Raw genomic sequence first — 20,957 nt, forward strand, 5'->3', positions numbered from 1 at the left:
TTAGTATTTTGTTATGCAGATAGAGAAGGTATGCAAAATGTTGCTTTACCTGCTCCACCAATACATACAAAGGGGGTGTTATTCAGATGACTCTTATGGGTTATAACTTAGTGTTCACACCGTTGGGAATACAGACTCTTTTCGACATCTCTTCATAGACTTTCCCCTGATTGCTTAGAACACTTTGAGAGGTTCATACCTCTATGCTTATCTTTGATCCTTTCCTACGTGTGGCTCAGTCTAACACTTATTCCCGGACCCACTGAATACTCTTGACCGAGCTTCCTAAATGCTGACACCTTCGTGCTTCATTTTTCCTTCCCTTGTTCTAATTTCCTTTAGGAAAATTCCCTGATTTTTTTTTAGATCCTTTAGGGTACAGAGCTATCCTCTTGGCCTGGACTCTGATTTTGGAGACTCAGTGTGCAGACAAGAGAATGTTTTACTTTTCTCTGAGCACCAAATCCCGGTATTGCTCTTTTGTATTGCGGTGACTGAATTGCTAGTCTGCCTAATATGGGTCCGCCTCAATTTCATCCGGAGGTTGGGCTTACCTGTTGTTATTCTGGACCTTTATAGCATGGTGTTAAAAGTCGTGTACCTGAACCTGATTATTAATCTGTGATAAACCTTCTTATCTATAGTTAACGATTCCTGGTCCTTATTCTGTAGCCAAGTGCGTTACAATGTTAAGTGACATTGAATAATGACATACTAACTCGCTCATCCCTCTGTGCCTATAAGAAAGCTCCGTTGAAGGAAGATGTATGGTAGGGAAAGTGGGCCCAGAAAACTCCTGATCATCAGCAAGTTTAATATTTAAAAAGTAAACCCTGCATTTTTATTTACTAACTAAATGAAGTTTGAAAGGGTAATTTACGAGTTCCACGTGTCTATTTAAAAAATCTATGGTCCCTTTGAGCCATTACCAAACTCAGTTGCACCTTTGATTTTTTTGTAACATATTTTTATTGACATTTTCACATTTTTAATACCGTACATCATTCAAGTCCGTCCAATAATTATGGCATAAAGTACAGTATGCGGTATCACACATCAGCTGTAGAACCTGCCGTAGAATCGGTAGAAAGATGATGTGATCAAGTACGAAACAATGTGTGCACCCTAGGGGTTCGGATGGATAATATGTCACTTGAACTGGGGTATAACACAGGTGTAAACTAGGGGAAGGCCATGGAAGTTCACCTCCGGACCTTGTAACCGAGTGCACGGGCTGTCGTGTGGGTGTAGCGCCTCAATGAATTGTGCTTGGACCTCCTCTTAGGGTTGACCGGCAACCGTAATTGTATGTACTATCAGGCTGTTTGAGACTTCTCTATCGGGGCCAATGGTGTGAGGGTGTCGTCTGTAGGGTCCTCGCCAGGGGTCCACTGCTTGAATCGATATAACAACATGGCCCATTCCATAGATATAGGGTTCTTGTGGACCCCTCTCACCTCCTCCTCCCGCAATGTCTCCTCCTCTGCTGCCGCCCATTTATGTGTCACTCCCACCCAAGCTGCCAGTGGAGGGCCGGTGGGGGATCGCCAGTGCATGGCGATGCTGCGTTTGGCCAATAGCATCGCGAGGGAAAGAAAACGAGTCTGCAACTTGTGTTCTCAGTTGCACCTTTGATATGTGGAAAAAATAACTGATTAATAAAAAGTAAAACGAAACATGCTATTTTTGTTTTTCTTTGTGATTATGTTAAGTTGCTTTTATTAAATAAGCCTTTGAGCTTTTAAGTAAAGATGATTATAAGGGCATGCCATCACCTTGTGTGACGTGACTTCCTGTTGTCGTCATTTGTGAATTGCATATGATAAGTCTCCCCACTATTTTCCTTGGGGCTTGTGCACTGATTAATAGTATGTTATAACAGCATACATGTCAACATTTGGGAACAGATAAGGAGATTTAGAAAAATACATTGGAGGACCATAATTATCCAAATTATCTTGTATTGAAGAGGTGACGTTAAAGGGGAAGAAAAGATTAAGTATTTTTTATCAAATAAAATTGAGTGTCTAGCCTAAATTGGGAGTGTTGGCATGTATTCTGTGAGATATACTCTGGGAATAAAATGCGTGTTACTATTACATATGTCATATTTGCATAAATAAAAAATAATTTTAAAAATGAGAGGCTTCAGCAGGAAAAAAATATTCCATAAAACAACCAATGGAACCTGCAAATGCACAGCTGGGTTTAGAAAGAAGACAAGTAACTTGAAAAGTAAAGATTATGATTTTCTTTTACTAAAATTCTCTTTTCCATTTTTTTTAATCAAATTATGATTACAACCCATTCCCGAATGAATATTCTTTTTGCAGCGGCCAAACAGTAAACTGACAGCCCATGAATTAAGTCCTCTCATGCAGAAGCTGCACGGTGCTGTAGCGCTGTGACACACATGCAGCAGCCCCTGGCCTACAGTTCTGCTCCGAGACAGGGTCAGGCAGAGTCGGAAGGAGGGGCCGGGGCGGAGTCTGCAGTAGGCGGGGTGAGGAGGAAGCTGGAGGCCCGTTAGAGTCGCTGGCGAGAGGGGCCACGCCCCCAGCGTGGAGGGCAGCCTTGGGCTGTGCATGAAGGCGGGGCCGGGGCGGAGTCTGCGTCAGCCAGGCGGGGTGAGGAGGGAGGTGGAGGCCCGTTAGACGCGATGGCGAGAGAGGCCGCGCCCCCAGCGTGGAGGGCAGCCTTGGGCTGTGCATGAAGGAGGGGCCGGGGCGGAGTCTACAGTAGGCGGGGTGAGGAGGGAGATGGAGGCCCGTTAGACGCGCTGGCGAGAGGGGCCACTCCCCCAGCGAGGAGGGCAGCCCCGGCCTATGCAGGAGAGAGGGGCCGGGCCAGAGGCCTTCTTCCACGGCTGGTGACGGCGAGGGATGGCCGGCCTCCTCTGCCGCGACTCCCCGGAGACAGGATGACCCCTGACGGCGGCAAGTAAGTGCCCTCTTCCGGATACAGCGCCGAGTGCGGCTGCTGAGGCGGCTTCACAGCCCTTCTCAGGGTGTACACAGGCAGTGGAGGAGGCTCTGAGACTGAGCCCTTCTCAGGGGGTTCACAGTCAGTGGAGGAGGCTCTGAGACTGAGCCCTTCTCAGGGGGTTCACAGTCAGTGGAGGAGGCTCTGAGACTGAGCCCTTCTCAGGGGGTTCACAGTCAGTGGAGGAGGCTCTGAGACTGAGCCCTTCTCAGGGGGTTCACAGTCAGTGGAGGAGGCTCTGAGACTGAGCCCTTCTCAGGGGGTTCACAGTCAGTGGCGGAGGCTCTGAGACTGAGCCCTTCTCAGGGTGTACACAGTCAGTGGAGGAGGCTCTGAGACTTCGCCTTTCTCAGGGGTGTTGTGATGTGATCAAGCTCAAACCAGGTCAAAGAGAACTCATTGAAGAGTCCATCAAGAATGACTTAGAGTCAGAGAATGATTACTTATAGTTACCTTCGGGGACATTTAGTTATAATCACAATGTGACACCTCGAGCTACATGTTTTCCTATTCCAGCAGAGGCATCTGTGTCTGTAAGCAGTAGTTCTTCCTTACCCGTTCACTTTTCAGCTGAAAATGATCAGGAATCTGAGTGCTGGTTAAGTAGGCAAAGTCCACAGTTTACAGATGTTTCCACATCAGAAACAAATATGCCATGTGATGTTGCAGTATCTAGTCAAAATGTATTTGAAGGTACTTGTACCAGCTCTGGTAGAATGTCATGCATTCCCAACAGGTATAAGGATTATGTTTTGTTTTAACTTATTCTTGTTGCTCTTTTAAGTTGGCAAAGGGAGATGTTGTATCTCTTCACTATGTATAAAGTTCTTCAAATGCATAGTTGGGTTGCACCCCGCAGTTGCATCCTTGCTGTTCCCTCTGTGACGTGTTATAGAATTCTGGCGGTGTCATGGAATGCGCCTCATTCCTTCGCCAGCTGTTCATCTGACAGCCACGCTTCGTGTCGGCTGTTTGTGGGCCTTATGATTGGTAATTAAATAAATATCTAAAATTATTCTTTTGCGAGTAAATAGCATTAATTCCACGCTACTACAAGGGGGTTCACAGGCAGTGGCGGAGGCTCTGAGACTGAGCCCTTCTCAGGGTCTGCAGTCAGTGGCGGAGGCTCTGAGACTGAGCCCTTCTCAGGGTCTGCAGTCAGTGGCGGAGGCTCTGAGACTGAGCCCTTCTCAGGGTGTGCAGTCAGTGGAGGAGGCTCTGAGACTGGGCCCTTCTCGGGGTGTGCAGTCAGTGGAGGAGGCTCTGAGACTGGGCCCTTCTCGGGGTGTGCAGTCAGTGGAGGAGGCTCTGAGACTGAGCCCTTCTCAGGGTGTGCAGTCAGTGGAGGAGGCTCTGAGACTGGGCCCTTCTCGGGGTGTGCAGTCAGTGGCGGAGGCTCTGAGACTGAGCCCTTCTCAGGGTGTGCAGTCAGTGGAGGAGGCTCTGAGACTGGGCCCCTCTCGGAGTGTGCAGTCAGTAGGGGAAGCTCAGAGACTGAGCCCTTCTCAGGGTCTGCAGTCAGTGGAGGAGGCTGAGACGGATTCTCAGCCCTTGTTTGGGTGTGCAGTCAGTGGAGGAGGCTCTGAGACTGGGCCCCTCTCGGGGTGTGCAGTCAGTAGGGGAAGCTCAGAGACTGAGCCCTTCTCAGGGTCTGCAGTCAGTGGAGGAGGCTGAGACGGATTCTCAGCCCTTGTTTGGGTGTGCAGTCAGTGGAGGAGGCTCTGAGACTGGGCCCATCTCGGGGTGTGCAGTCAGTGGGGGAAGCTCAGAGACTGAGCCCTTCTCAGGGTCTGCAGTCAGTGGAGGAGGCTGAGACGGATTCTCAGCCCTTGTTTGGGTGTGCAGTCAGTGGAGGAGGCTGAGCCCTTCTCGAGGTGTGCAGTCAGTGGGGGAGGCTCTGAGACTGAGCCCTTCTCGGGGTGTGCAGTCAGTGGAGGAGGCTCTGAGACTGGGCCCTTTTCGGGGTGTGCAGTCAGTGGAGGAGGCTGAGCCCTTCTCGGGGTGCACAGTCAGCAGGGGAGACTTAGACAGATTCTCAGCCCTTCTCGGGGTGTGGAGGAGGCTGAGCCCTTCTCAGGGTCTGCAGTCAGTGGAGGAGGCTGAGACGGATTCTCAGCCCTTGTTTGGGTGTGCAGTCAGTGGAGGAGGCTGAGCCCTTCTCGGGGTGTGCAGTCAGTGGGGGAGGCTCTGAGACTGGGCCCTTCTCGGGGTGTGCAGTCAGTGGGGGAGGCCCTGAGACTGAGCCCATCTCGGGGTGTGCAGTCAGTGGGGGAGGATCTGAGACTGAGCCCTTCTCGGGGTGTGCAGTCAGTGGAGGAGGCTGAGCCCTTCTCGGGGTGCACAGTCAGCAGGGGAGACTTAGACAGATTATCAGCCCTTCTCGGGGTGTGGAGGAGGCGGAGCCCTTCTCGGGGTGTGCAGTCAGTGGAGGAGGGTGAGCCTTATTCTCAGCCCTACTCCAGGTGTATTAACAGTCCGTGTTGGAGACTGAGGTGGATTATCAGCCCTTCTCGGGGTGCACAGTCAGCAGGGGAGGCTTAGACAGATTCTCAGCCCTTCTCAGGGTGTGCAGTCAGTGGAGGTGGCTCCTGCATTCCGAGCCTCCAGCCCTCTCTGGCTGTATTATGTTTTCTCGGTGGTATTTCCTTGCAGTGACACCCTCCATGCCTGTGCTGTGTGTATGTGTGGGGGGGGGGGGGTCCGTCCGTGGGTAGGTCAGTGCAGGGTGGGGACAGGCAGTAGTGCCCCTCACGTGACGGTTGGGACAGGGCAGGGCTGTGGAGGGGCTGATGTGGGCAGCTAGCGATAAAAGGGCGGTGTTGTGAGGCGCAGAGGTTGTGATGTGGCCCGTGCCGCGGACTGACTTGTATTTGATAAATGTTCCGTTGGCAGTGGTCGAGAAGCAGAGTTTTTGACAGAGGCGGGGCTGTGGACAGCCTGACGTGTCTGGTGAGTGCTGTAAGGTAGTAATAGCGCGAGGAGCCTAGGCTGGGTTGTAGGTAGTGCAGAAAACTGTCTTGTTTCAATAAGTGCTGTAAGGGCAGTGGTGTCAAGAGCAGAGTCTGTGGCAGGGCTGCGGAGGTACTGACGTCTCCAGTAAGGGCAGTGGCAGGGGTGTCGGGAGCAGAGTCTGTGGCAGGGCTGCGGAGGTACTGACGTGTCCAGTAAGTGCTGTAAGGGTTGCGGTGCGAGGAGCCGAGGCTGTGTAGTAGTGAAGTGAACTGACCTGTTTCTAATAAAGTTGTAAGTAAGGGCAGTGATGTCTGCGACAGAGGCAGACGACAAAATGTCACAAGGGTAGTCGGGGCGTTAGCAGCAGTGGCTGTAACAGGACTGTGGAGCACCGATGTTTTCAGGATATATAAATACTATGATGGCAGTGGAGTGCGCAGCAGGGGCGGTATCGGGGCTGTGGAGGACGGATGTGTTGAGTGAATATTATAAAAACAGTTTTCCGGACTGACAGATGTGTTCAGTTAATGTTATAAGGGCAGCGGTGTGAGAAGCAGCAGGTGTTGTACATATGGGACAGGTATTTTCAGCACTTGTTATAGGGGCAGTGGCGTGAGCGCAGAGGCTGTGATATACGAGGACTGAGTGATCTATTGAGTGAATGCTGTAAGGGTCCGGGTGTGGAGAGCAGGACCACGGTGGGCTGGCTGAGCTGTTTATTAAACGCTTTAAGGAAAGTGGTGAGGAGTATAGACTGATGGCGAGAGTACTATGGGCTGACTGATGTGTCCGATACTGCAAGGGCTGAGGAGTCTGGAGCAGAGGCTGGGATGGAAGCAGGGCTGTTGTGGTAAATAATTTAATTACCGGTACTTAATTTGATGCGGAAAATTAATAAGAATAGCTCAATAAAATAAGAGGCAGAATCCGTGGTATTAGAGGTTCGGAACGGGCTTTATTCCAAAACACAATTCGAATTTGTGGGCTTCATATTCCATCACCACGAAGGTTCAGGAAGTGAAGGACAATACTTTATTGACAGGTAATCAATTTTATAGAAGAGGCATTACAGTGAAACAGATGCAGGAGGCGTAACAGTTGATAACAGAGATAAAAACATACATGCGTAACTAAAATGGGTGTAACTAGGCGTAACTAAAGAACGTCATTAGGTATGATGTCACAAAGGGGTGGTTCCATGAAAGAATTTCGCAATGTCAGCAAAAATACTTGGCAGAGATGCGCGCGCAGCAGCATGACGTGTGATTGACGTGCAACTAGGGGGTGAATGGGACTTGACATTTAGCTCTACATGTGGAGACAGAAGTCTGGGGTTATGTCAACCTAATCCTAAATCATATCTTACATCCTATGTTTAAAGAACTGTGTTATCCAAAAAGAGAGGTCTCTTAGGATAGAATCTTATTCTATACTGACTATACTGACTGTTAGTGCGTGTACAAGCGTCTAAGTGTCTACACTAGATGCGAGGGCAGAAATCTTCCATAGTAACAGGGCTATGAATTACTTGCATAAAGACAGCGAAGCCGGGCCCATTTGCACGGTAGCTAGGGGAATGTTTACTTAAACTGCTAGACAGGAATGCATTGGATGAGGAGCGGAGCAGAGCAGATAATCTTGAAGGTGAAATACAGTTTTTGGCAGGCAGACAGGCCGACAGGCCGAGTCAGGCACCGTTAGCCGCGCAGGGAGTAGGACAAAGTTCATGGATACAGATGCGAGCTCAGACTGGAGCTTTCAGAGGCAGAAGGCAGGAAAAGGCTTCATGGCAGAATCAGGGCCTACTCGCCTGGACTGTAAAATGGCATAAATGAGCCATATAAAGCCGGTGGCCTTTCATACTTAGGAATAGGATATCCGGCCCATTCATGGCGGGTCTGAAAGACGACATGTTGACGGTGGACGCACATGTATTTGCGTCTTCATAACTGGAACTGGAGGGAACATACATGTACTTGTGATTTATACATGAAACCGTTGGGGTCCAAGATAGGGGACATAACTGCTCATAAAAATCCATATTTCCACACTGTGGGGGACTGATGTACTCGGTAAATGCTACAAGGGCTGAGGAGCAGAGGCTGTAACAGGACAGTGGAGGACTGATGTACTCGGGAAATGCTACATAGGCTGAGGAGTCAGGAGCAGAGGCTGGGATGGAAGCAGGGCTGTGGGGGACTGATGTACTCGGTAAATGCTACAAGGGCTGAGGAGTCGCGAGCAGAGGGAAGCGGGGCTGTGGAGGACTGATGTACTCGGTAAATGCTACAAGGGCTGAGGAGTCGCGAGCAGAGGGTGGGATGGAAGCAGGGCTGTGGGGGACTGATGTACTCGGTAAATGCTACAAGGGCTGAGGAGTCAGGAGCAGAGGCTGGGCTGGAAGCAGGGCTGTGGAGGACCGATGTACTCGGTAAATGCTACAAGGGCTGAGGAGTCAGGAGCAGAGGCTGGGCTGGAAGCAGGGCTGTGGAGGACTGCTGTACTAGGTAAATGCTACAAAGGCTGAGGAGTCAGGAGCAGAGGCTGGGATGGAAGCGGGGCTGTGGGGGGCTGATGTGTTCTGTAAATATGATAAGGGCAGTGCAGTGGTTTATTTATTTATAGCGTGTTATCAAGCACGAACATGACCATCAAGGTATCAGAGCGCTGCACTAAGAGAGCTGATGATCGTTATGGTACCATAAAACACCTTTCACTGATGATACTCTGTATATAGTTTTCGGAGGGCAGGTTCCAGAGCAATAGTATACCATACACAAAAGCGTTGAGTTCCAGTTTCCAAATAGTTCTCTTAAGACACGTTTTTCTAGTAGTAAGGCTTTTACTGCTTTCTTGAAGATCCTGAGAGATGTAATTGTTCTCGCTGAGGATGGTAAGGCGTTCCAAATTTTTGGAGCTGATCCTGCGAAAATGCAGCTGTGCGTTTTTAGGTCGAGGACCGTCCGGTCTGCCGAAGGCAGAACCGGAAGTCGGAGATTTAATGTTTCCTAGAGTGGCTATTTAGCCCGCCTCTCTTTTTGCTTCTCCTCCATTGGCTGGCTTCCTAAACGGAGGCCAGCCATTGGAGGAGAGAGCCGTCCTTCCAAATAGGCTCCGTCTTTTTCAGATTCTGGGGCGTGTTCCGTGCTCTTCTTTCCACTTTTTAGCTACGCCCCCGAATCTGAAACCTCCGCTGCGTTTCTCCGAGGCATTTCTGCTTCGCCTCGGAGAAAGGCAGTGGTGTGCTTGTTTGTACCAGTCTTGTAGTAAGTACATCTTTTGTCGCAGTGTTGTTTTCTTGTCTTTTTTTTTTTTTTAGTCCGGCAACTGGTTACAACTAGCATAAACAAAACGAGCACAACAAACGCGTGTAGTTTAAAGTAGGCACCTCGGTGAAACAGCAGAAGGACTCTTCTGTATTTATCCATAAACACGACATCTTTTTATGCTGTTTCACCGAGGTGCCTACTTTAAACTACACACGTTTGTTGTGCTCGTTTTGTTTATGCCAGTTGTAACCAGTTGCTGGACTAAAAAAAAAAAACAAGAAAACAACACTGCGACAAAAGATGTACTTACTACAAGACGGGTACAAACAAGCACACCACTGCCTTTCTCCGAGGCGAAGCAGAAATGCCTCGGAGAAACGCAGCGGTGGTTTCAGATTCGGGGGCGTGGCTAAAAAGTGGAAAGAAGAGCAGGGAACACGCCCCCGAATCTGAAAAAGACGGAGCCTATTTGGAGGGACGGCTCTCTCCTCCAATGGCTGGCCTCCGTTTAGGAAGCCAGCCAATGGAGGAGAAGCAAAAAGAGAGGCGGGCTAAATAGCCACTCTAGGAAACATTAAATCTCTGACTTCCGGTTCTGCCTTCGGCAGACCGGACGGTCCTCGACCTAAAAAGATGTAAGGTAAAGTGGTAAATACGGTCGTCAGTTATCTTTACATTGAGTAACAGTAACGCCGATTATTTACAGCGCTTAGAAGTGACGAGCGCTGTTATCAAGTTGTTGCTGTTAGTAGCTCTCTCCGTTACAGGCAGGAACACTCCCAGTAACCACGGCCCCTCCAGGTGGAACCGGATGTGCATTCAGTGGCTGGACTCTGGTTCGGGACACTCACAGCTGTGTGCAAAGGACAGGACGAGGGAACTACACTGCGGGTTGCCCTCTCCAGGGCGATGCATGTCTTTGCCGGGCCCAGTATTATTAATTAAACACCCCCAGAGCTAGGGGGCGAAGCTTTTTCTCTGGCTTCAAATATCGATCTGCGAAGGGGTCAAGACAGAGAGAGAATGCTGATCTGCACAGGATCACACGATGCAGGTAGGGAATTTAACACGTGTGACTGGTGAGTGGGCCGCTTGTTTCTAATGGTGACACTTGGGCGACTCGGCCACAATTTCTTCTCACGGATTTTAACACAAGAATCTCTAACACGTCCCAGATACACCTTCTTGCTGTTACAGCCTGTTAGAACCGTGCACACTTTTCGTATTATGTGTATATTTACACATGCCTACGTTCCATATATATTTCTCAGAGTACACAAGTGGCTACAGAGAGGTCAAAAAGAAAAGCCCTTAGCCACACGGCCCTTGACATAAAACAAACTAACACCTAATTCTGACAATTCCCAACGCGTTTTTTGGCATAAACATACTGACCCTCTGCCACTTCCAGAATGCAATGTATTCCCTGTGCAGTTATTCCCCTTTTAAGTGTGATAAACGATTTCACCTTGCCATGCCTTTATTTTTTTCTGGTTTGGTTTCCACAATGTGTAGGACTGCCCCTTCTGGTATTCCTCCAGCCTCGGGGCGCTGTATATCACCGTGCCTGTGTAAGGGTGTGTGTTTATGTCTTGGGAGCACCGTTGGTTCCACGACAGTTACCGCTGTAAAGAGGGCCCCGTGGGGTGTTTCTGTTCCGAATTCAGTGTGAATTTGTGACATCGATGTCCCACAATCTCCAGCAGCAGCGGGTCTCGTTCTCGCCCCACAATCCCCCACTCTGGGTTTCTTAAAGTCCCCCCGGAAACACCCCCTCTCCCCGGCCGGTAGGGCTGAGAGTTTACAGAAAACGACAAAAGCCAGCCATTCTGTTTGGAAAACCGAGCTACGTGCGGAAAACTGTTAAATAAATCTCATTAAAGATTCTAGCCTCATTATTCCAGAGTCTCTCCCATATGCTGTTTAATGGGATGGGACGTAGCTTCTAGTAGTGCAGCAGGTTAAGTGGCACCCGGGCTCTGGACTGTCGAGGGATGCAAAGCATCAACATTATTCTTACACTTTGCGACCACAATGTGGGGGGGGGGGGGCAGTTCCCGTGCTTTGGCCCTCCCCATTTGAAGACTTCCGCCTTTAGTGGTGAATAATGTTCCTTCGGAGGGCCCTCCGTGGCCCACCATACACTGACCGTGTCTTCAGACGCTCTGAGACCCTTTGCGTCCGCACCCCAAATTTTAAGCGCCGCCCGACATTTCCGCTGATAAACTTGTAGAGGATCACAGTGGCACACTGTCAGCACTCTCTGAAAAATATCACGAATGCGCAGACGTTGTAGTAAATTTTGACTCCTATTTGGTGCGAATTTAGGAGGTTTCAGTGTTCCGATGGTGCAAAGTACACATTGGGTGCCCAGCCCATCCCTCCTGCCCCCCCACACCCCTGCCCCCCCCCCCAACACCCCTGAGCGCTCACAGTTCTCTGTTTTCATTCAATTAGAGCATTTTGTTACTGGGCTGGCACCGTCCGAGGCAATAAAAACCGAGGCGGGGAGCGCTGCTGGGAGTGATTTTAAAGTACAGACAGGAACCACATCCTGCCCGAAATTTGTCAACTCGAAATCATCCATTTTAAGGGAATACGTTATTCTTTATGGTAAAAGCAGGGCCATTCCTAAAATATGTGGGGCCCCGGGCAGAATAGGATCATGTGAGGCCCCTAAGCAGATACGACGCGGGATCGGATCGGGCCGGCTAAGAACGGTTTTTTTTTTCCCTTTAAACTAAAATTACCCCTCGCCCCCACAGTTAACAGCTAACAACCATGGACAAAACGCACCCGCGGCCGACTCATGCCGACTGGGTTTTGTCAATGGTTGTTAGCAGTTTAAGCAAAATTAATAACTACAATAAATGATTTTACTTTCACCTTATTGTTTTGACCAATAAGTAGTTACTTCACACACACTTCCATAGGATCACAACTGCAATGCAAGACCATTGCTCTTTCTGCTCTGCAGAGAGGCCATATTCTGAATGGTCATGTAATCTGAACACCTTTTTGACCCACAGACCGGCACAGTGTGAAAGTTGTACTGCCTGCAGCCTCAACTCCAAAGTGCTCAACTGTAGCCTGTTATAAACACCTGGAGGCGACTCATTACAAAGGGTGCATCATCCAAGAGTAATATGCTGTGAAATGAAATACAGAAACACACATGCTGGAAATAACTAGCGCTCTTGGGGAATGCAAGATTCAATAGAGCATGGGAAATATAAACAGGAACAAAATTACTGCCATGGATTAGCCTAACAGCAGGACCACTATGCATTTTAAACCTTTGAGGGTCGGAGACTGCACGCCCGCAATCACCATGGTGCCTGCCCCAAGCAACCTCATGTTGGTGCCATGGGTTCCAAGCGCGGCGAGCGATGCATTAGTGGCGCATTTTTAAAGATGAATGGTGTCCACGTGGCTCCCACACTCATAGTTTTTGTTAGCGCTGTCAGCTTGGCACAGATGGATGTCGATTCAGTGATACTAGCGGAACAACATCACTCGTCTCATTATTCATTTCCGTTTGCAAAATGCCAGAACCACCGTCTTCCAATTGTTATCTAAGATTTTATATGATACCGTGGCTGCATCACATTTGTCTGTCTTTGCAACTACGACAGTGTCTGTTAGGGGTAGTAAGCGCTATGTAAATGCAATTACAATACAATAAAATCTTACGTGTGCCATAGCATGTGCTATTGTGCAATACGTGGAATGCAGGCAGCAAAACAAGCATTAAAAATGCAATAGGTCTCGCCTTTCATTAAGTTAAAGCCATTTGCATTGCTATACAATACCATTAGCAAAGCAAATGGCTTTAACCTAATCAAAGGCAAGACCTATTGCATTTTCAATGCTTGTTGTCATCTGCCTACTCTCCCCTTTCTATATCATTTGAATCTGTTTCAATTGTCTCCCCTCTCATCTATCCCTTTTTACCGGTCTCCTCCATTAGCCATCTGTGTCCCACCTGTTTGTCTCTTTGACATCTGTGACATGTCTCCTCTGCTCTCTCAGCTACATTTCTAACCGATCTTTCTTTCTTTTTTACTCTCACCTCTTTCTGTATCTCCTCTTTCTCTCTTCTTTCCGTTCCACTTCCCTTTCTCAGCTGTCTGTTAACAACCTGCCTTCTTCTCTTTCCACCCAGTTATCGCTCACCTGTGTATCCCTCTTTGTCTCGCTTTCAGCTGTCTTACCTATCTTCCTCTTTATTGCCTTTTACTCGGAGCTGCCTCGCACGAGCCTGCTTTATCACACTTCTTTCACTGTGGAGAAGTGTGGCTCAATGGTTAGAGCAGTAGACCCTGATGCAGAGGTCTGGCCCGGGACCAGGGTTCAATTCCCGCCTCGGCGGCTCTTGGATTCAATTTCCCCGGACCTGATAATTCTCGCCTCGGTGCCTATTCTAATCATGGGTCCCACTGTGCAACTCTGGGCAATAGCTTTCATAATCTCCACAACGGCCCCCACAGCGCTAGGATGCCTGGCTTCACCTTGAGGGGTGCCCAGGAGTGGACATCTTACAGGAAAACCAGGAAGGGTTCCACAGCGGTATGAATACAGCGCTACAAGACCTCTGGGTAGAAGTGCGCTATATAAGTACAAATACATTTACATTTACACTGCCTGCCTTCCCCTCTCCCCTGTCTCACCCTCTCACTTGTTTTCCCCTTTCATGTTCCGGTCTCCTTCCTGCATGTCTCGGTTTCACTACCCCTCTCACCTCTGTAATGCATCTCTCTCTCACAACTGTTTTCTATCTCACCCAGCTCTGTATTCTTTTTCTATCTCGTACACATACACCTTCTCACCTATCACATTACCGTGTAGTGTCCTCCTTGTCTCTTCCATTCTTCCTGCTACCCCTGGCGTGTGCTCTCTCTTGTGTTTTCTATATTTACCTTTCCCTCCAGGGGCAGCTGGAGAAACCGACACCTTTTTCCAAGTTTGTTACCTTTTAGGTCGAGGGACCGTCCGGTCTGCCGAAGGCAGAACCGGAAGTCCGGAGATTTAATGATTCTTAGAGTGGCTATTTAGCCCGCCTCTCTTTTTGCTTCTCCTCCATTGGCTGGCTTCCTAAACGGAGGCCAGCCATTGGAGGAGAGAGCTGTCCCTCCAAATAGGCTCCGTCTTTTTCAGATTCGGGGGCGTGTTCCCTGCTCTTCTTTCCACTTTTTAGCCACGCCCCCGAATCTGAAAACCGCCGCTGCGTTTCTCCGAGGCATTTCTGCTTCGCCTCGGAGAAAGGCAGTGGTGTGCTTGTTTGTACCTGTCTTGTAGTAAGTACATCTTTTGTCGCAGTGTTGTTTTCTTGTCTTTTTTTTTTTAGTCCGGCAACTGGTTACAACCGGCATAAACAAAACGAGCACAACAAACGTGTGTAGTTTAAAGTAGGCACCTCGGTGAAACAGCAGAAAAAGATGTCGTGTTTATGGATAAATACAGAAGAGTCCCCGTGTGACCAGGAACCGTGTAAAGTGGTAAATACGATTTAACAGTTTGCCCTACACACAGCAGCGCTGTAAGTTGTCTCCCGTGCCTCGAGACAAATACAACCGTTGTGTTGTTTACACGACTACTGAACAAGCACGGACGAGCCCCCTTGATTAAGCAACCTGAAAATTAGTTCATACAGTGTGTTATTTTTATTAAATGTGGGTGACTAGCAGTTAATATCCACTGTGCCCCCATACTAACACAGCCCCCAGGAACTCATCTGATGCCATGCACTGTAGTCACTCATCCGCGTCACATCCAACAAAGACGTTATATATCTCTATGTCCCTTTAAGAGCTTACCCAACTTCCTGCCCACTTAAACGCTCAACCAATGCCATGCCCCACTAAGAACTCATCCGTTCCACTCTTAAAACACTGACGGAGGCTACGAGGACTACACCTGCTGGTTGTGGTGACCGGCACACAGCTGAAAAGGTTTGTAATTCCCAATCTCGTAGCCTGGACAGTATGGTGGTGTCAGTCTTAATGTTTTATTTTAAACTACGGTACGCTTTTTTCTTAGTAAGCCGTGCTGAGTAAACATAGGTTAATTAAGATCTTTGCGTACTAGAAAGAATTATATCACAAATGACTCTGTGGACATCTTTGCATCCATCCTGTCTTGCCGACAAATCACTAACCAACTGACCCGATGCTCGGATTCTTCTCTGGGAGGACAAACCACAAAATATACATTTTCATGAGGAGTGTGGAGGTTGTAGGGGTAATTAGGTGCTCGTGACTTATAAGAGTTAGCAACAGAATTCAATTTTTTGCGATTCTTTTCAATTTAGTGAAAACCTTTGCAGCACTTTGTTGCTGAGGACACTAAACACCACACATATCTTCTCTACTGCTATATTTGTTCCAATGCCTTTATCTTGATGAGATTAAGTGAGGGTCAGACCCAGGCGGACCCCCATTGGTATTCTGGAGACTAACGTCAGAAATCTGTGAAATTACGGCAGGATTGACTCCTAAATAAATACGAATTGGCAGTTCAAGGTGCCAAGCACTATCTGTATAAATACCTTCTCGATTTTAATCAGTCACGTGAGAACACTAATGAGATTCCAAAGAGTCTTGTTTACGCAATTATTGTCCTGAAGATGGTCTGACGGATTGACACCACCCAAGACCGAAACGTCGACTTTACCATCTACTTCCAGTTTATTTGTTATGTACAGTAGACCATATGCTCAACAAAGAGTTCTGTCTCTGTTCAAACTAAGTAGGAATAGATGTGTTCGTTTGATGAAATGAGGACTTAATCTCGTTCCCTGTTTTCATGAAATATTGCTCTAATCTATGTCTCTTTTGTACTCCTTTTTTACTTTTGATGAAAATATAAAAATCATTGTGTTTAAATCACAGAAAGAACCCCCGTGTGTGTTGTTATTATAAATTACTGATGTTCAGATCAGTCGATTGATTTCATGGTGGTGTTATTTTATCTTAACACTCTCATTGATTTAGTTCGCTGAAATTTCTAAATAATGTGTTCGTTCTAAACAAAATCCCTTGTTGGCAAATTTACCCTTCCGCATTTATCTTGATGAAGCAGTGTAATTTTAGAAATATTGTAAAATGTGAAAAGTTATAACCTAACTGTGATATATCAAATTCAATTGATCAACACCATCACTGAAATTATTTGGTAAACTGCTCCTGCCACAACTCCAAGGTTCTGTGGAAGAGAACAATGGTTCGGGATGGCCTGAGAAGGTCCGGTGAAATGAAAAACCCTTTGGAGGGCGAGATGGTTTAGTATATGTTCAAGGACTCATATTGGAGAGTGATACTTAATATAGAGAAACAGGGGACAGGAGAGGTCAATGTATGACACTTATTTATTGAACAAAGATTGAATTCAAGTGCTCACATATTTAGTGACAAGAAAGCGTGACATGCAGGTGAGGGTGGAGTCTTTAAAAAGGAACATCGCATTGGCAACAATAGAGAACCATTTTTTCTTAGTAAAATTAGTACAAAATAGGTTCGAGTTGCATAAGGTCGACGGCGTTTCGAACTCAGTTATTTGAGTTCATCATCAGGACAAAATGTGAGCATATGAACTCTAAATGTGAAAAAAATACAGAAAAAATAAATAAATAAACAAGTACAAAACATAAATTAGTCCCTGAACTGTAACAAGCATCACAAGCAATTAATGAGCGGTACATAGTGTTCTCCAAAACGTGATGCAATTTCATAAAGATGAAAAATTGGTAACCTGGCAGAGTCAGTAAAGTGATGGAACTGAGCAGTCTAGTGCCCGGAAGGAATGCGCAATTACAAGAATAGGATGTAAGAGACTCGGAGCTCATAGTGACGAAGTAACTTATAGCGCTAGGGGCGGAGGTTGGGGCATCATTGCGCGCGCATGAATTGGATCACTTACTGAGCATATGAGCGGTAAAGTGACGGGGTAGTCGTCAGTAAAAACCGTGCTCGTCGCGGTAGTGAACGTCTTGATGTGAATCAATAGCCTAGGAAAACGGAGTGATTATGGGTTAAAAATGGACAAAGCGCGTGGTGAATAAAGCAAGAGTGCCGGGTGGTGTCAGGATAGTGAGGACACTTACTGAAGTAACACACTGGGTCCAGCCTTCTCAATGAATGGAGGCGCGGTGTCAGTGCCGAAAATTATTCAATCAGGTATCAGGAGGAAGTTGCCTGAGGAAAAGGGGGGGTTCCGTTAATAGGACGTAGTTCGGTGTGTGTACACGGGAATACGGGGCGGTGCCAAAGTTAAGGCGAAAACACTTACTGAAAAGAGGAGTGTAATCATGCCTGCTCAGCGAGTTGAGGCGGGTTTTCGATGCCGAGAAACTTAATCTGTAGGAGAGGATGCGGGAGGTTACCTTCAGGCGGATATTAAGGCCGCGAGCAAGTGGAGGGAGGGGGTGTAGTTTCAATAGTACTTACTTAATCCATGCGGCACTCGATGCAGTCAATGGGGGTCACGGGGAGTGGAGCGAATCCTGGGTGCGTGCAGCTACGCGCGGCGACTGGCCGTGAAGTGGGAGGGGGAGGTTTTTAAAGGAACAGGGTTGCCCCTGGTTACTTGAGGCGTCTGCAGCTGCGCGGATCGCATTGTGTGAAGGCCCAGCAAGGAGAGTAGGCTCAGAGGATGCCTGTATTCAACTAAAAAACGCTAGCATGAATGGGACTGCTCGATTACTAGTTACTGAGATAGAGCAAGATTCCATAACGTTGGGCCAACAGTGTTGAGAATTCTAAAGTCTGGGGTCAATGCAAAAGAGCCAAAGGGGGTATTGGTAGGTTCAATAACTAAATTGCAGCAACAATATAGTAGAGAGGCAGCGTAGGTGTTCTAATACTTGCCCGCTTAGTCTCCATTCAACTGTATACATATAGTACAATAAGAAACAAAAAGGTTGCTTTACAGACAAGAGTACAGAATTGCATATACGAGGTCTCAGGGTAAGCAAGAAGAAGAGACTGGTGTTACAAGAGTTAATGGCACATTTGAACACAGAAGGTGGTTACAGAATGGTTCTGTATTCGTCCAGAGTGTTAAGTCCTTGTTCAATGGAGCGGCATTTAAAAATCCATTTACATTCCATGCGGTTAAGGATTTGCTGTTGATTTCCTCCTCTGTGGTTGTGGTGTAGACTGTCAATCACTTGCCATGTGAAATCAGATTCAGAGTGTCCTTTGGCCAGAAAATGTTCCACAAGTGGTGTCGTTTGTATTTTGCAGCGGATCCTGCTCCTATGCTGCGAGATCCTGGTCTTGATTTTTTGCGTGGTTTGTCCGATATAGAGTAGTTGGCAGGGACATTTAATACAGTAGATCACATTTTGTGAATTACAATTAGAGAAGAACTGTAAAGTGTGTTTGGTGCCATTATATTCAAAGGACTGGGTGTTACAGGTGGAATCACACGACAGACAGTTGTTACATTTATAGTGGCCTTGTAGAGGAGGGAGGCCAAGGAAAGAATGAAGAGTATTGTCCTTGTGCACTGGTTTCTGGGCTCTAACTAGGTGGTCCTTAATATTACGTCCTCTTTTGAAGGCAAAGAGTGGGGTGCCGGTATTGAGTTCCAATGGGCCTAGTACTGACCAGTGTTTCTTTATCATTTTGGTGAGTTTGTTGCTAACCGGGCAGAAGGTAGTGACGCATGTGATCTTGTTGAGGGATGCCTTTTCTTTGGGTTGCAGCAGGAATTCACGATGTGAATACCATGATCGTTTCATTGAGCGCTTTACTAGACGTCTAGGGTAGCCCCGATTGGTGAGTTTCTTACATAGGATTTCAGCCTCTTGGAAGAAATCCTCTTTGAACCTGCAATTTCTGCGAATACGGAGGAATTGGCCGTAGGGTAGGCCATCTCTCAGAGCCCTGGGATGACAGCTATCGTACTGTAAGAGGGTGTTACGCTCTGTAGGTTTTCTAAAGAGGGTAGTGTAGAGTTCACCCTCGGAGGTTTTGACCGTGACGTCTAGGTAGTCAATTTTGTTCTTATTGAAATTGTAGGTAAATTTTAGATCCGGCTGGGTGTTATTGAGCCATGCACTGAATAGTTGGAGTTCAGTTTCAGTGCCAGACCAAATCAAAACCTCCGAGGGTGAACTCTACACTACCCTCTTTAGAAAACCTACAGAGCGTAACACCCTCTTACAGTACGATAGCTGTCATCCCAGGGCTCTGAGAGATGGCCTACCCTACGGCCAATTCCTCCGTATTCGCAGAAATTGCAGGTTCAAAGAGGATTTCTTCCAAGAGGCTGAAATCCTATGTAAGAAACTCACCAATCGGGGCTACCCTAGACGTCTAGTAAAGCGCTCAATGAAACGATCATGGTATTCACATCGTGAATTCCTGCTGCAACCCAAAGAAAAGGCATCCCTCAACAAGATCACATGCGTCACTACCTTCTGCCCGGTTAGCAACAAACTCACCAAAATGATAAAGAAACACTGGTCAGTACTAGGCCCATTGGAACTCAATACCGGCACCCCACTCTTTGCCTTCAAAAGAGGACGTAATATTAAGGACCACCTAGTTAGAGCCCAGAAACCAGTGCACAAGGACAATACTCTTCATTCTTTCCTTGGCCTCCCTCCTCTACAAGGCCACTATAAATGTAACAACTGTCTGTCGTGTGATTCCACCTGTAACACCCAGTCCTTTGAATATAATGGCACCAAACACACTTTACAGTTCTTCTCTAATTGTAATTCACAAAATGTGATCTACTGTATTAAATGTCCCTGCCAACTACTCTATATCGGACAAACCACGCAAAAAATCAAGACCAGGATCTCGCAGCATAGGAGCAGGATCCGCTGCAAAATACAAACGACACCACTTGTGGAACATTTTCTGGCCAAAGGACACTCTGAATCTGATTTCACATGGCAAGTGATTGACAGTCTACACCACAACCACAGAGGAGGAAATCAACAGCAAATCCTTAACCGCATGGAATGTAAATGGATTTTTAAATGCCGCTCCATTGAACAAGGACTTAACACTCTGGACGAATACAGAACCATTCTGTAACCACCTTCTGTGTTCAAATGTGCCATTAACTCTTGTAACACCAGTCTCTTCTTCTTGCTTACCCTGAGACCTCGTATATGCAATTCTGTACTCTTGTCTGTAAAGCAACCTTTTTGTTTCTTATTGTACTATATGTATACAGTTGAATGGAGACTAAGCGGGCAAGTATTAGAACACCTACGCTGCCTCTCTACTATATTGTTGCTGCAATTTAGTTATTGAACCTACCAATACCCCCTTTGGCTCTTTTGCATTGACCCCAGACTTTAGAATTCTCAACACTGTTTGCCCAACGTTATGGAATCTTGCTCTATCTCAGTAACTAGTAATCGAGCAGTCCCATTCATGCTAGCGTTTTTTAGTTGAATACAGGCATCCTCTGAGCCTACTCTCCTTGCTGGGCCTTCACACAATGCGATCCGCGCAGCTGCAGACGCCTCAAGTAACCAGGGGCAACCCTGTTCCTTTAAAAACCTCCCCCTCCCACTTCACGGCCAGTCGCCGCGCGTAGCTGCACGCACCCAGGATTCGCTCCACTCCCCGTGACCCCCATTGACTGCATCGAGTGCCGCATGGATTAAGTAAGTACTATTGAAACTACACCCCCTCCCTCCACTTGCTCGCGGCCTTAATATCCGCCTGAAGGTAACCTCCCGCATCCTCTCCTACAGATTAAGTTTCTCGGCATCGAAAACCCGCCTCA

The 20,957-nt window shown here is 47.4% G+C and overlaps 1 protein-coding gene across 2 annotated transcripts in view; it reads left to right on the plus strand.

The window, feature by feature from the left end:
- Positions 1–2,731: 2,731 nt before the first annotated feature.
- B4GALT4 (beta-1,4-galactosyltransferase 4) overlaps positions 2,732–20,957 on the plus strand; it is a 236,185-nt gene continuing 217,959 nt past the window's right edge. Inside the window, exon 1 of one of the 2 annotated variants that reach the window (XM_085621133.1) lies at positions 2,732–2,940. The gene's annotated coding sequence lies outside the window, so the exon portion shown is untranslated. Of the gene's footprint in view, positions 2,941–5,789; positions 5,932–20,957 lie in introns of those variants that run through there. The other variant, XM_085621134.1, reaches the window with a different exon arrangement.

Source organism: Triturus cristatus, chromosome 8 (genome assembly GCF_964204655.1).
Source record: "Triturus cristatus chromosome 8, aTriCri1.1, whole genome shotgun sequence".
Lineage (NCBI taxonomy): Eukaryota > Metazoa > Chordata > Amphibia > Caudata > Salamandridae > Triturus > Triturus cristatus.